General features: G+C 45.8%; 1 protein-coding gene across 5 annotated transcripts in view; it reads left to right on the top strand.

Moving 5' to 3' along the window:
• Window positions 1–13,502, top strand: part of TACC2 (transforming acidic coiled-coil containing protein 2) — a 181,918-nt gene that overhangs the window by 91,103 nt on the left and 77,313 nt on the right. The gene's annotated exons all lie outside the window — the stretch shown is intronic.

The raw sequence follows: 13,502 nt of genomic DNA, 5'->3' as shown, positions 1-13,502 counted from the left end.
GTGGCCATACATATTAGGCTATTTTCACACTATCTGGATGTCGGAACAACCTGCCAGATAGTTGTAAAGGCTTTTAATATTGACCTATCCTCAGGATAGGTCATCAATATCAGATTGGCGGTGGTCCAACACCCGGCACCCCCTCTGATCAGCTGTATGGAGAGACGAAATGAGGAATAACTACTGTGAGCAAATACCTGGCCATAATCTGTGAAGGGGGCACATATCTGTCATAACTACTGTGTGGTGACATAAAGAGGGAATAATTACTATGGGGGGGGGGGGGTATTTAGAGGACCGGGTGGGATTACCGGTAGGTGTTTAACTATGTTTCGGACAAAGTGTTAGAGGCGTGACCTAGTGCAGAAAAAATGGCGCCCACATAGTGTCCCTCTTCCTTGGGAGGTATGCATCAGTTGGCTAAATGAATTCGGCATTGTTAAATTTCACCTGACAATCGATTGCTGAAATCTGCTGTTTTGAACCACTTTAAACTAATGTTTTTTGCCACTTTAGACAGTGTTGTATAGTGCTACCGTAGAGGTGTGGGAGCCCTCTATTGTGCCTCTCATGTCTCCAACTTCATATGTAAGAAAACAGTTTATTTCTGGTGGACTCCGCATGATGACTTTAGCAGGGCTGATCGTGGAAATGGACATAAGGCAGCGGAATTCTCTATTTGCTATTATGTGTCACAAAAACCACAGATGTGTGGTGGTGATGAATAGTTTAGAACAATAGCGTTTTCACAGCAGGTAATCCAACATTATGTATATGTAGGTAAGAAAATTAAGGTAACACTACCTTAAAATATACTGTCGATCAGGTATAAGAAATTACTAACATAACATTTCCCTAATGTCCTATAAAATGTTTTGTTTAGGAAATGGAAAGAACTGAATTCAAAATTGCTTCAGCCTCCTTCAGTAGTAAAATCCTGGAAAAAAAACCTTAAAGGTTTTGTCCAGGATTAGAAAAAAAATGGCTGCTTTCTTAAAAACAAAACAAAAAAACAGCACCACTTCTGTCCACAGATTGTGTACGATATTGTAGCTCTGCCCTATTGATGCCAATAGAGCCGAGGGGAAATACCGGACACAACCCATGGGCAGGTGTGATGCTGGTTTTGGAAAATAACAGCCATTTTCTTTTAAATCCTGAACAACCCCTTAAACTTCAATAGGAGCAATGCTACAGTAACCAGCTCTTTTGACTACACAATGGACGGAGCCAGTGGCGTAACTAGAAAGGACTGAGCCCCACAACAAATTTTTGAATGGGGCCCCCATTCCCCCAGTAACTTCTTCGCCTTTCATGCAACCCCCACTCCTGTGGCTAGTAAAGATCGCTCTCTCATACCAGGCCCGGCAGCTGCTCTGTCCGTTTCCTACACTGTATATACTATCATAGTATAATACTGTCGAGGGGGCCCTGACAATAAAAATCTTTTAGTCCTCCTCCTGGGTGGGCCCCAAAGGAGCTGCTTCCCCTGTAGCTACGCCCCTGCACGGAGCGCACTAGTGTTCCAGCACCAGAGCTGATCAGCGGGTGCTGGGTGTCAGACCGCCACTTATCAGATGTTAATGGCCTATCCAGAACATAGGCCATTGATAGTAAAATCCCCCAAAACCACATTAAAGTTGTCTTACATGGGGCTGATTACAAACGCTCGTTCATGATAACTGCCCAGTGTAAATGTGCCGCCAATCACCCAATGAATGAGCAGACGCTGATGCGGAAACCAAAATCATTATTCATGGGCTGCGGATCGAGCCGTCTAAACAGCGATCAGCTGCCCAGAAACAATGACTCTGAAGGGGAAGGGCAATCACAGTAGTAATCATGGTGGTATGGGCTTTTTACTGCAGAACTCCAGAAGTCTGTAGCAGGCAGAGCATTTATTGGCGCATACGCCTAATACAAATGATATGAAAGTCGGCTGAACTTGCCAATTTCGGCAGCATCGGCTGTTGTGTCCCGATTCTTCACTGTCCAGTGTCAAGGGTTAAAAGGACTGATGTGTCGGATTTCCGTATGCTTGTACCCATAGGATATGAACTGGGGGCAGAGCAGCATATTCCCCAATTAGAAGCCGAGTGTGCCTGTATATAGGAGAGTTGGGGTCAGCCATGAGCATTGGCCGGCCGCTATCTGAAGCGTGTGGTCCGCCTGTGAGTGCCCTCCATGATAAATGACGTTGGCTTCCTTCTATAGTCACTGATTTCTTGTTGAAAAGGTGATCGCAGCACAAAGCACTGTATGTGCCGTATTTAGAAGTATTTTTTTAATCACGTTTTCAATGTTTTTTTGTGGAAGGACTGAAGGCTCTTCCAAACCACTTGGAACGAAATGATGTTATTTCTTGATCCCTCTGACAGCCGTTCCATTAATAACAATGGCAGTGACATGTTACACATGTCTAACACCTCCGTATCCTCTCCATCTTGAAGTCTGGTCACTTGTGTTCCAGATCGTAGCCAAGAATTCCCGGTAATTTCTAGTGGTGATAATCTCGGTTTATTTAAAACAACACTTTAACGAGGACCTGTCACCATTTACTGACATGTCTGTTTTAGTAACTACTTACATCCCCCATGTAATAACCATCCTGGAACATCTATTTATATCAGTCTATGTTGTGCCATTCCTCTATTATTTCTTATAGAAGTTATAGCTGTTCGCAATGAAGGTTACCAGTTGGGTGTTACCAGTTGGGGGGCAGCAGGTACCTGAGCAGTCTGACACTATCCAATCAGTGCTGCCAGTGTCAGACTGAACAGGGACACAGCCCCAACTGGTAACACCCATCTGGACCTTCACTACAAACGTATTTATTATTTATTTTATGCACTTATATAGCGCTACTATATTCCGCAGCACTTTACAGACATTAGCATCCAACTGTCCCCAATGGGGCTCACAATCTAAGGGCTTTGGAGTGTGGGAGGAAACCCACAGGGAGAACATACAAAGTCCATGCAGATGTTGTCCTTGGTCAGATTCAAACCTAGGACCCCAGCGCTGCAAGCCACCAGTGCTAACCACTGAGCCAACGTGCTGCCCACTGCTAGTAATTCAGTCATAACTTCTAGCAGGAATAATAAAGGAATGGCACACAGTCTTAGGAATAGATGCTCTTTAAACCATGTTGATCATGTTTCATACCTTCTATCAGAAGTCTAAACTTTGCAGCATGGTTTCAAACTGTCGGATCTGGTGGTATCTGTACGCTGACCATCCTGATCTTCCTTGTGCATAAATAAAATGTTAAAGCTACAGTAAACACCAATGCTTACACAGACCGAGCATTGCACGTGTGCAAGAGGTGATATTATCATGCATCATGCCAGTGTGTGCTTGGTGACAACTCTCATGATGATGTTTACATGTCAGCATTACGATCTGATGTGTATTTCTGCATCAGGAATCCCAGGCTGGACATGCTTTGGCTGCAGCAGATGATTAGCTTCATTGTCATTCAGTTTGGGTAATTCTAGGCTTTCCATGTAGAATAGATAGCAGGCTACTTACGTTCCCAGCAGATTATTGTCCGCAGTGTGAGCAAAAATCTGTGCAGACGTTTTCCATAGCACGTTGTAACATTTGTATAGGAAAGTACTGGAGGGGCTGCACGTATATCTCACCCAGACCGCCGAGATGGGTGAGGGACAAAGAATCTTTATTCCACCTCACTCCAGTATGCACACGGCCGTTGTTTGGGTCCGCATCCAAGCCGCAGTTTTTGCGGCTCGGGTGCAGACCTGTTTACTTCAATGGGGCCGCAAAAGATGCGGACAGCACTCCGTGTGCTGTCCACATCCGTTGCTCTGTTCCGTAGCCCCGCAAAAAAATATATAACATGTCCTATTCTTGTCCATTTTGCGGACAAGAATAGGAATTTCTACAATGGGCCACCCGTTCCGTTCCGAAAATTGCGGAAGGCACACGGGCGGCTTCCGTTTTTTGCGGATCCACGGTTTGCAGAGGCCATAGGCTACATGCACATGAACGTTGTTTGTTTCCGTGTCCGTTACGTTTTTTTTGTGGATAGGATGCAGACCCATTCATTTCAATGGGTCCACAAAAAACGCAGACAGCACACCGTGCGCTGTCCGCATCAGTATGTCCGTTCTGTTGCCCCGCAAAAAGATAGTGCATGTCCTATTTCTTTCTAGTTTGCTGACAAGGATAGGCATTATTACAACGGATGATCTTTTTTTTGTGGATGTGCATGTAGCCTAACCCTAAGTTCAAACGCGCTGTAAAACGCTCAACACATGAAAACCAATGCTTCCCTATGGGAATGGTTCTCACCTGGGCGTTTTACAGCGCGTACGATCGCGCTGTAAAACGCCCGACGCATAATCAAGTACTTGAGCTTCTTTGGGGCGTTTTGACGCGCGTTTGTGGCCATAGGACACTGCAGTCAATCACACAAACGCGCGTCCAACGCGCGTTTACTATTACAAAAAACGCTCATAAAAACGCGCGATCCACAGATCCGCAAAACACGGACACCGGCAATGTGCGTTCTGCATTTTGCGGACTGCACATCGCCGGCACTATAATAGAAAATGCCTAATCTTGTCCGCAATTACATGTTCTATTTTTTTTTTCGGCAACGGAATTGTGGACCCGGAAGTGCGGATGTGCGCATATCCGGATCCGGACAGCACATAGTGCGGCCCCATAGAAATGAATGGGTCTGCAATTCCGTTCCGCAAAATGTGGAACAGAATTGCGGACGTGTGAATGGACCCTTAGGCATCATGCATACGACCGTTTCATTTTTTTGCGGTCCGCAAACCGCGAATCCGCAAAAAATGGAAGCGGCCCGTGTGCCTTCCGCAATTTGCAGAACGGAACATTGTAGAAATGCCTATTCTTGTCCGCAAAATGGACAAGAATAGGACAGGTTATATTTTTTTTGCGGGGCTATGGAACGGAGCAAAGGATGCGCACATCACACGGAGTGCTGTCCTCATCTTTTGCGGCCCTATTGAACTGAATAGGTCCGCACCTGAGCCTCAAATACTGCGTCTCGGATGCGGACCAAAACAACGGTCGTGTGCATGAGGCCTTAGCCTAAGGTAATCCCAGGTGGAGGATTCATTCCTGGGGAAATAAATATGAGCAGAAATACTCCTTCAGTGTCAGAGAGCGTGGGAAGCTGGATGACCTGCTCGCTGTGTGAGCCTGATCTCCTGTGGAACCTGACACGTGTGGATGGGGCCTGACACGTGTGGCTGTTCACACAATGGAACACTTTCAAAATCGACATGTCCCATTGTTTCCAGTGGGAACGCGCTTTGCTGGTCACACGGATTCTGAGTGGAAATTGCAGCAATGTTAACCAATGTGAATTAGCCCCACTGAATGGGGCTAGTCGTGAGCAGACCCTAGGCAGTTCAGACTACAAATCCATGGCATAAATCCAAGGGTCAACCTCAGTTGTGTGAACATAGCCTTATAGTGACCATTAGTTTATTGTTACAACAACGGTCCTCAGGTTGGACACTGACCCACTAGGATTGGACAGGTCGGACCCTGATCCATTGTTCTCCCAAGAAACGAGCAGTTCCAGTGCTACCTGGTTGCCGCTTATCCTCTGGCTCTACAGCATTAGAACAAAGCTTATTTCGGCCACTGGATAAGCATGTTTGCTGAAGCTTTCAGTAATCACATATGAGTCCTCCAGACAATAGGCTGTTTGTTGTAACATTAAGGTTCGTCCTGATGAATAAACTGTAATTACTGAATTATAATGGAGCTTTCTGACTTTCAAACGTTGTGTAATATTTAATCTCCCCAGCATGGTAACCCCTTAAAGGGACAATTTACCAGAGCGGCATATAGCTGGGTAGTATATGGCTGCAGTACTCTGTTTATTGCATTATATGTTTTACATATATCACATTGTCCTCAGTTATGTGTCAGCCATAATGCCCCATTCAGTACATCAGCCACAATACCCCCTGCAATGTGTCAGCCACAGCGCCCCCTCCCTGTTGCTCGGGATCGGTGATGGCGCCATTTGTGTTTCAGGGGTGGCCGGTGTTTTTCCTTGTTGCTTGCACTGTAGCAGGCACCTAATTGCACATGCCACTGCGCAGGCAACAAGGACAAACACCAGTCCCTCCTGCCACGGCTCTACAACCAATGAACAAGAAAAGTCTACCCTTGTGGGAGTCCGAAGTGTCTCCCTATATTTTTGAGGATCTCCCAAACATTCTGTGATAGTAGACGTGATTGCTGTAAAAGTGATAGCACTGCTGAAGTCTTCTGGAGAAACCATGACCACCTTCCAGAAATCACAAGGGTTCCTTGACTAGGCTTGTGTTGATGTGGAGAAGGTCTTGTGTTGTCTATGGCGGGTCTCAGAACTGGATCTATGTATAGTAGTCATCATGGGGGTCAGACCATTCTATCCCGAGATCCTTCAGTGCCGCCTCCTTATATACTGCAATATAGTGTAAACATATTGCTACAAATAGCACATGCACAGATAGTGTTAAACCGTGTAATCCAGACGTTCGTAATTCCACTGACAAACGCAGAAATCAGTTCATATGACCATAGTTGATGGCAGGGGTGTAGGTAAAGCCTCATGGGCCCTGGTGCAAGAGTTGGGCCCCCCTTCCTTCAGTGCTTTGTGGCCAGGGGCAGGGGTGCATCTATCCTTCGTGAAGCCTGAGGCAAAAATTGAAATGCCCCCCCCCCCATACCAAATTCTTGACCTAACCCCTTCCTCCAGCCAGAGGTGTAGCTTGACCAACATGCACCTTCTATAATACTGGTGTCTTCTTATACAGCACAAGGGTCCTTGGGCCTCCTCAGGCTCCTGGTCCCGGTAGCGACTGCTACCTCTGCACCCCCTATAGCTACATCCCTGGTTGATGGATTATAGGGCTCTGGGGTCCATGTTCTGTGGGTGGATTGTGCTGATTCCAACTCGGATGTGTCATCATCATCATCACACAATAGCAGCACAGAGTCCACACATAAAAGAACCGGAGCGTCCTGTTGTATCTGACTGAACACTGCCGGCTCTGTTCTAAAGGTCACCAAGGATTGAGAGAGTCACACTGGGACCTTCAAAGTATCTCACAAGCAGTAATCAAGAAAACGTTACCTCCTTCCCCGGCCACAGAACAGTTTATAAAGGAAGGATTTTCCAAGTGCATTAACATTTATTAATACTCCAATTTTGCTCAGTGCCGTTCTGCTGGTAGATGTAATACTCATTTCACCAGGAACCAGAAGCTCGTTTCTCTGGTTTCATACTGTCTTTACTGTGTAGAGGTGACAGGTACCTCTTAAAGGGGATGTTCATTTTGTCATCTGCTCACTCTTGGCTCCCCCTAGAGGCCATCATATCTAACATCTCCCTTTTCCACTGTAAATACAGTGTTTGTTTATTACATTGCAACAGTCAATAACTCAGTTAAATTTTTAACATTTTCTTGCATAGTCTAGATGTAAGACCGCTAGTAAGCTGACTTACATCTAGCAGTGGATCCGCCGAAGTTAGGCTACTTTCACACTAGCGTTAGCAGGGTGCGGCAGACTGCTGCTTTTGTCTGGCCGCCTATCACTATGTTTGCCAGGCTACGGCCGCATCTCCAACCGTCCCCATTAAAGTAAATGGGGCCGGAGCAGACATCCGGCAGCACTCGTGGGCTAGCGTTAATACGGATCTGGCAGGCTGTTACCCTGGCGGAACAGTCTGCCAGACCCTGCTAACGCTAGTGTGAAAGTAGTCTTATGTATGAGGCTGGCGCCTCTACAGAACTCCTGCAGATCCACCGCCAGCACAGGGCTTTATTAAGATGGTGTCTAAAACGCGGGTCCTAAGAAATGTGCCCCAATAAGAATATTTTTAAAAAATAATAAAAAAAATATTAAAAAATACTAACAAAAAATGCCCAAGCCAAACAAAAGCATTGCCACGGTCGCCCCGATCACATAAAAACTTTACATATTACAAAACGACCAATACAACCTATACTACTCATTTTAATCATTTATTTTGGTATCAGTTTGCATATTTATAGAATAAGCAGCTATAGTTTGGAAAACAAATGACTTTTTATAACTAATTTGCACAAATTTCCCTAAATGAAGCTAAAAAAAAAAGAAAACAAAATGCTAAAAAAAGACATAAAAAGTCCTATGTGTCACGTAAAAACGTTACAAGCCACGTGTGCTAAATCACAAAAAAGTATTTGGTCATTGAAGGGTTAACCAATGAGCGCTTTCCTTGCTAGTAAGGCTAGGTTCACACAGGCGAGATTTCCGCGAGGGTGCAATGCGTGAGGTGAACGCATTGCACCCGCACTGAATCCGGACCCATTCATTTCTATGGGGCTGTGCACACGAGCGGTGATTTTCACACATCACTTGTGCGTTGTGTGAAAATCGCAGCAAGCTCTATTTTGTGCAATTTTCACGCAACACAGGCCCCGTTGCAAGCAAGTGCAGATGCATGGAGATGATCGGGATGGGGGGTGGGGACCCGATCATTATATTATTTTTCCCTTATAACATGGTTATAAGGGAAAATAATAGCATTCTTAATACAGAATGCATAGTAAAATAGTGATGGAGGGGTTAAAAAATAAATACAAATAATTTATCTCACCTTAATCCACTTGTTCGCGCAGCCGGCATCTCTTCTGTCATTATCTGTGAGGAAAAGGACCTGTGGTGACGTCACTGCGCTCATCACCATGGTGATGGATCATGTGACGGACCATGTGATGAGCGCTGTGACGTCACCACAGGTCCTTTTCCTCACAGATAATGACAGAAGAGATGCCGGCTGTGCGAACAAGTGGATTAAGGTGAGATAAATTATTTGTATTTATGTTTTAACCCCTCCAGCGCTATTTTACTATGCATTCTGTATTCAGAATGCTATTATTTTCCCTTATAACCATGTTGTAAGGGAAAATAATACAATCTACAGTCTACACAACCTTGAACCCAAACCCAAACTTCAGTGAAGAAGTTCGGGTCTGGGTACCACATTCAGTTTTTTATCACGAGCGTGCAAAACGCATTGCACCCGCGTGATAAAAACGGAACAACGGAACGCAATCGCAGTCAAAACTGACTGAAACTGCATACCTACTTGCGCTGTTTTGCCGCAATGCCCCTGGGACGCATCCGGAGGGAGACAAAACGTGACGCCTGTGTGAACCCAGCCTAAGGGAAACTACTTACTAGTTATGGCATGTCTTTAGTTACATCTGTGTAAAGCCTCATTCACACGTCCGTGTCCGTGCTTAAGGCCTCCTGCACACGACCGTATGTGTCCCGTTGCCTTATTGCGGACCCATTCACTTCAATGGGTCCGCAAATCCGGAGATGGGGAAATGTGCGGAACGGAAGCACAAAACGGAACCCTACGAAAGCACTATGAAGTGCTTCCGTGGGGTTTCGTCCCGTACTTCCGCTCCGCAAAAAGATAGAACATGTCCTATCTTTTTGCGGAACGGCCGGATCGCGAACAATGAATCCGCGATCCCCTGCGGCTTCCCCACGGTTGGTGTTCGTGCATTGTGGCCCGCACTTTGCAGGCCGCAGCACGGCCTAAATCTGTGCAGGAGGCCTAAATCTGTGAAAAGGTGGTCAGTGATGCCTCCCAGAAGATGCCAGTGAAGGATCAGTGTGTCCGTTTTTTGCTGTCGGTGTGTCACCCGTGTTTCACAAACACTGTGCAGCTAAAAAATGATTTTCTAAGCATCTCTTCCTAATGATCCAGGAAACATGGATGACATCTATGCTTTCAAGGAGCCATAGATGGGCGTGAACCAAAATAGAGCATGCTTCCGTGCTAAAAACACAGACCCACGTGCCCAGGTAAAAAACTGATGTGTGAATACATCAGCACACATCTGTGGAACACTGATGTGTGAATGAGGCTTTAGAAGGCTGTTCGTAGAGGCCCTGGTAAATTGCGGCCATGTATGTAGTTCATAATGGTAATCATATCTTATTTCAGTAGTCAGATTCCTTCTCGCACTCCTATGTACAGCAGAACGTTTTCAGAATATAGCACTGCTCATACCAATTATTCTGGCTAATGAATGTAATGCCAGATCTACAGTAAAGACTGACACTTACAGAAGAACAGCTGTCTGGGAAAGCTAGCGATGCCAAAATGATATACGTGCCAATCAGGATCTTTATAATCCTACTCTGCCGTGGGTACTGTGTTGATGACTATGAATTCTCAGCGGCAGATCTGCCCCTGTATCTGCCCCTGTATCAGCGCCTGATAGGTCATTTCTTTGTTATGCACATGTGTTCATTGCAGAATACAAAGGACTGTGTGAACAAGAAATCTAATGTAGTATCTTCACTGTGATAGGGATTGATTTCCAAATGTCTTGCCCCCTTTTATTCCCATCCTGCCCGCACTAAATCTAAATGTTATACCCCCTCCATTTAGAAACACAATTATCGCCTGACCATGTGCCACCGCTCTGACCGTGAAGCAGGTTCCCATTACTGGGCAGATGGTTGTGTAATATGAGTATGATATGGGGTCCCATCTGTGCCATCCCACCTTCACGTGTCGCCCCCCTCCTCCTGGCCACCGACCACTGTCATTGCTCCAGGGACACCGGCGGCAGGCTACCGGAGGGTGCCGTCTAACCACATAAAATGGACTTTGACAGCTGGACTGAATTCAGACATCTGGAAGCAACATGCGCAGCTGGAGGAGAAAGGATCCCTGTGTCTCAGGGAGTCAATGATATGAAATATTGCTGCATGATTATTCACAAATTGAACTAACTAAACCCAGACACATGACAACATCTGGGGAAGAATAGGAGCGTTACCTCTCTGCTCCATGTACGTAAGGGATGGTAATTTTAAAGTAATTATTGATATACCAGACAATGGCTTAAAGGGGTTATCCCATGAAAAATGTAAAAAAAAAAAAAAAATGAAAATCAGACATAATGACAGCCTCTTTCTAACAAAGCTAGAACCAGCCGTGTACCTCACATGGATCCGGAGATCTCCCCATTCATTGCTCTGCTAGATTTATTTCAAAGTTTCAGCTTAGGGTGTGTGTCCCTTCTCAGGGGGCATGTCCTTTCTGCTGCCGTTCATGGCAGTTGAAGGATGTTATTGAGCACGTGCTTCTGTCTCAGTGAACGGGACAGAAAATTTTGAAAAAGAGCAAACAGCAGGTGGCGCTATACAAACAGATTTCATTGGATTATTTAGAAGCTACAATACATTTTTAATTACATACAATTACAAAAGTATTAAGATTTATTTATTTTATGCATTTATATAGCGTAATAAACCGCTTTAAATAAAAATTGCCAATGCAATGTAAGTTTTACAATTTATCCTTTACCTAAAGTAAGTGTTCATATGGTACCCATACAGGGCTGTGGGGAATAGTAATAACCATGAACGGACACAGGGTGTTTACAGCAGTCAATAGTCTGATGTCCATGGACAGTCCTACAGATCCGTTATATGGTGCCTCCCCTCTTCCCATACCTTTAATTTTTACAATGCAATAAGGAGTCTCACAGAGGCACCATATGGCAGCACAGAGAATATCTGTGGGTCTGGAATGTGCTGCTTATCCAGCCTACAGATATTGATGACCTGCTTACCTCCCAACCGTCCCCAGGAGCGGAATGAAAACTTAAATTGGCCCTGGAAAAAAATACTAAAAAAAAAGAGGCCCCATGCTTTAGGTGGGTCCAAATTGACAGAAGACTGGGCAACACAAGTAGACAGAAGTAGTCGGGGACAGCAATATCATAGTGCATCACAAAATGCTACCCCAGCAGAACTGAATACCACGGTGCAGCACAAAATACCGCCACCCGACTGCAGTATTCAGTATGATTATCCTGAGGATGACAATATAGTTCAATTCACAAGGTCACCCTCAACGTTTAGTCCCATGTAAATAACATCACCAGGGGCGTACCTAGAGCATTTGGCACCCGGGGCGAACCCTTTGTTTGGGGGGGGTCGGGGTGTACCGTGTAATTAAGGTGGGGAGGGAGGGGGTGTAATTAAGGGGGGGTGTTATTAAGGGGAGAAGAGAGGGTGTAATTAAGGGGGGGGGGGTGCAGGATTTGTTCATTTTATTGATGGGGATTTTGATTTTTTTTCTTTTTGGTGCAGATGGAAAGTGACTTTTTTTAAAGGGGTGCAGCCTGCACCCCCTTAAAAAAAATCACTTTCCATCTGCACCAAAAAGAGAAAAAATCCAAATCCCCATCAATAAAATGAACAAATCCTGCACCCCCCCCCCCCTTAATTACACCCTCTCTTCTCCCCTTAATAACACCCCCCCCCTTAATTACACCCCCTCCCTCCCCACCTTAATTACACGGTACACCCCGACCCCCCCTTAATTACACAATTATTTACTTTACTCGTGTGTGTCTCACATTTATTTTGATGATGCCCGCCGTCCGGCCGTCCGACCGCTGGTATAATAGATGGATGGGATCCTTCTGATCCGTGAAGGCGGCGTCGCGGCGTCAGCGTCGTGACGTCATGTTGCGCGCCGCCCGCCGCCGCAATAATCCTTCTTCCACCGGACCGAAGCCGGCGCCTGGCGCCGAGTCGCGTCGCACGGTCGCAGCAGTGGATGGAGCCGGGGACGGGTGACTCCGGCGTCAGCACCCCCCTTGTGAGTGGCACCTGGGGCGACCCGCCCCCCCCTTGGTACGCCACTGAACATCACTCCCTCCTTCAGACCCCTTTAACATACAGTTCTGTGTAAATAACATCACTGCCTCCCCCAGCCCCCTCTGACATACAGTCCCATGTATATAACATCACTCCCTCCCACTGCTGCCATCAACATACAGTCCTGTGTAAATAACATCACTGCCTCCCCGAGCCCACTCTGACATACAGTCCTATTTAAAGGGAACCTGTCATCTGGATTTGGGGTATAGAGCTGAGGACATGGGCTGCTAGATCGCCCCTAGCACATCTGGAATACCCAGTCCCCATAGCTCTGTGTGCTTTTATTGTGTAAAAAAAAACGATTTAATACATATGCAAATTAACCTGAGATGAGTCCTGTCCCTGACTCATCTCATGTACAGGACTCATCTCAGGTTAATTTGCATATGTATCAAATCTTTTTTTTTTTTTTTTTTTTTACACAATTAAAGCACATAGAGCTATGGGGACTGGGTATTGCGGATGTGCTAGATGCCATCTAGCAACCCATGTCCTCAGCTCTATACACAAAATCCTGGTGACAGGTTCCCTTTAAATAACATCCCTCCCTTCAGCCCTAACATACAGTCCCAGTTAAATAACCACATCTCACAGCATTTCTCTGCCTCTCCCTTCACTTACCTCTCCTCATGTAGCAGATCTCACTACAGCTTCTTCTCCCAGGTCTTCTCCTCTTCACTGCCATCCTCTCCTGCACTGGTCACATGATGGTGACATCATCGTAGGTCCTTCTCAACCACTGCCTGTTTTACTGG

The sequence above is a fragment of the Bufo gargarizans genome, chromosome 6, assembly GCF_014858855.1.
Source record: "Bufo gargarizans isolate SCDJY-AF-19 chromosome 6, ASM1485885v1, whole genome shotgun sequence".
Classification (NCBI taxonomy): Eukaryota; Metazoa; Chordata; class Amphibia; order Anura; family Bufonidae; genus Bufo; species Bufo gargarizans.
The sequence above is the reverse complement of the archived record's forward strand: the minus strand, read 5'-3'. Positions and strand labels throughout refer to the sequence as shown.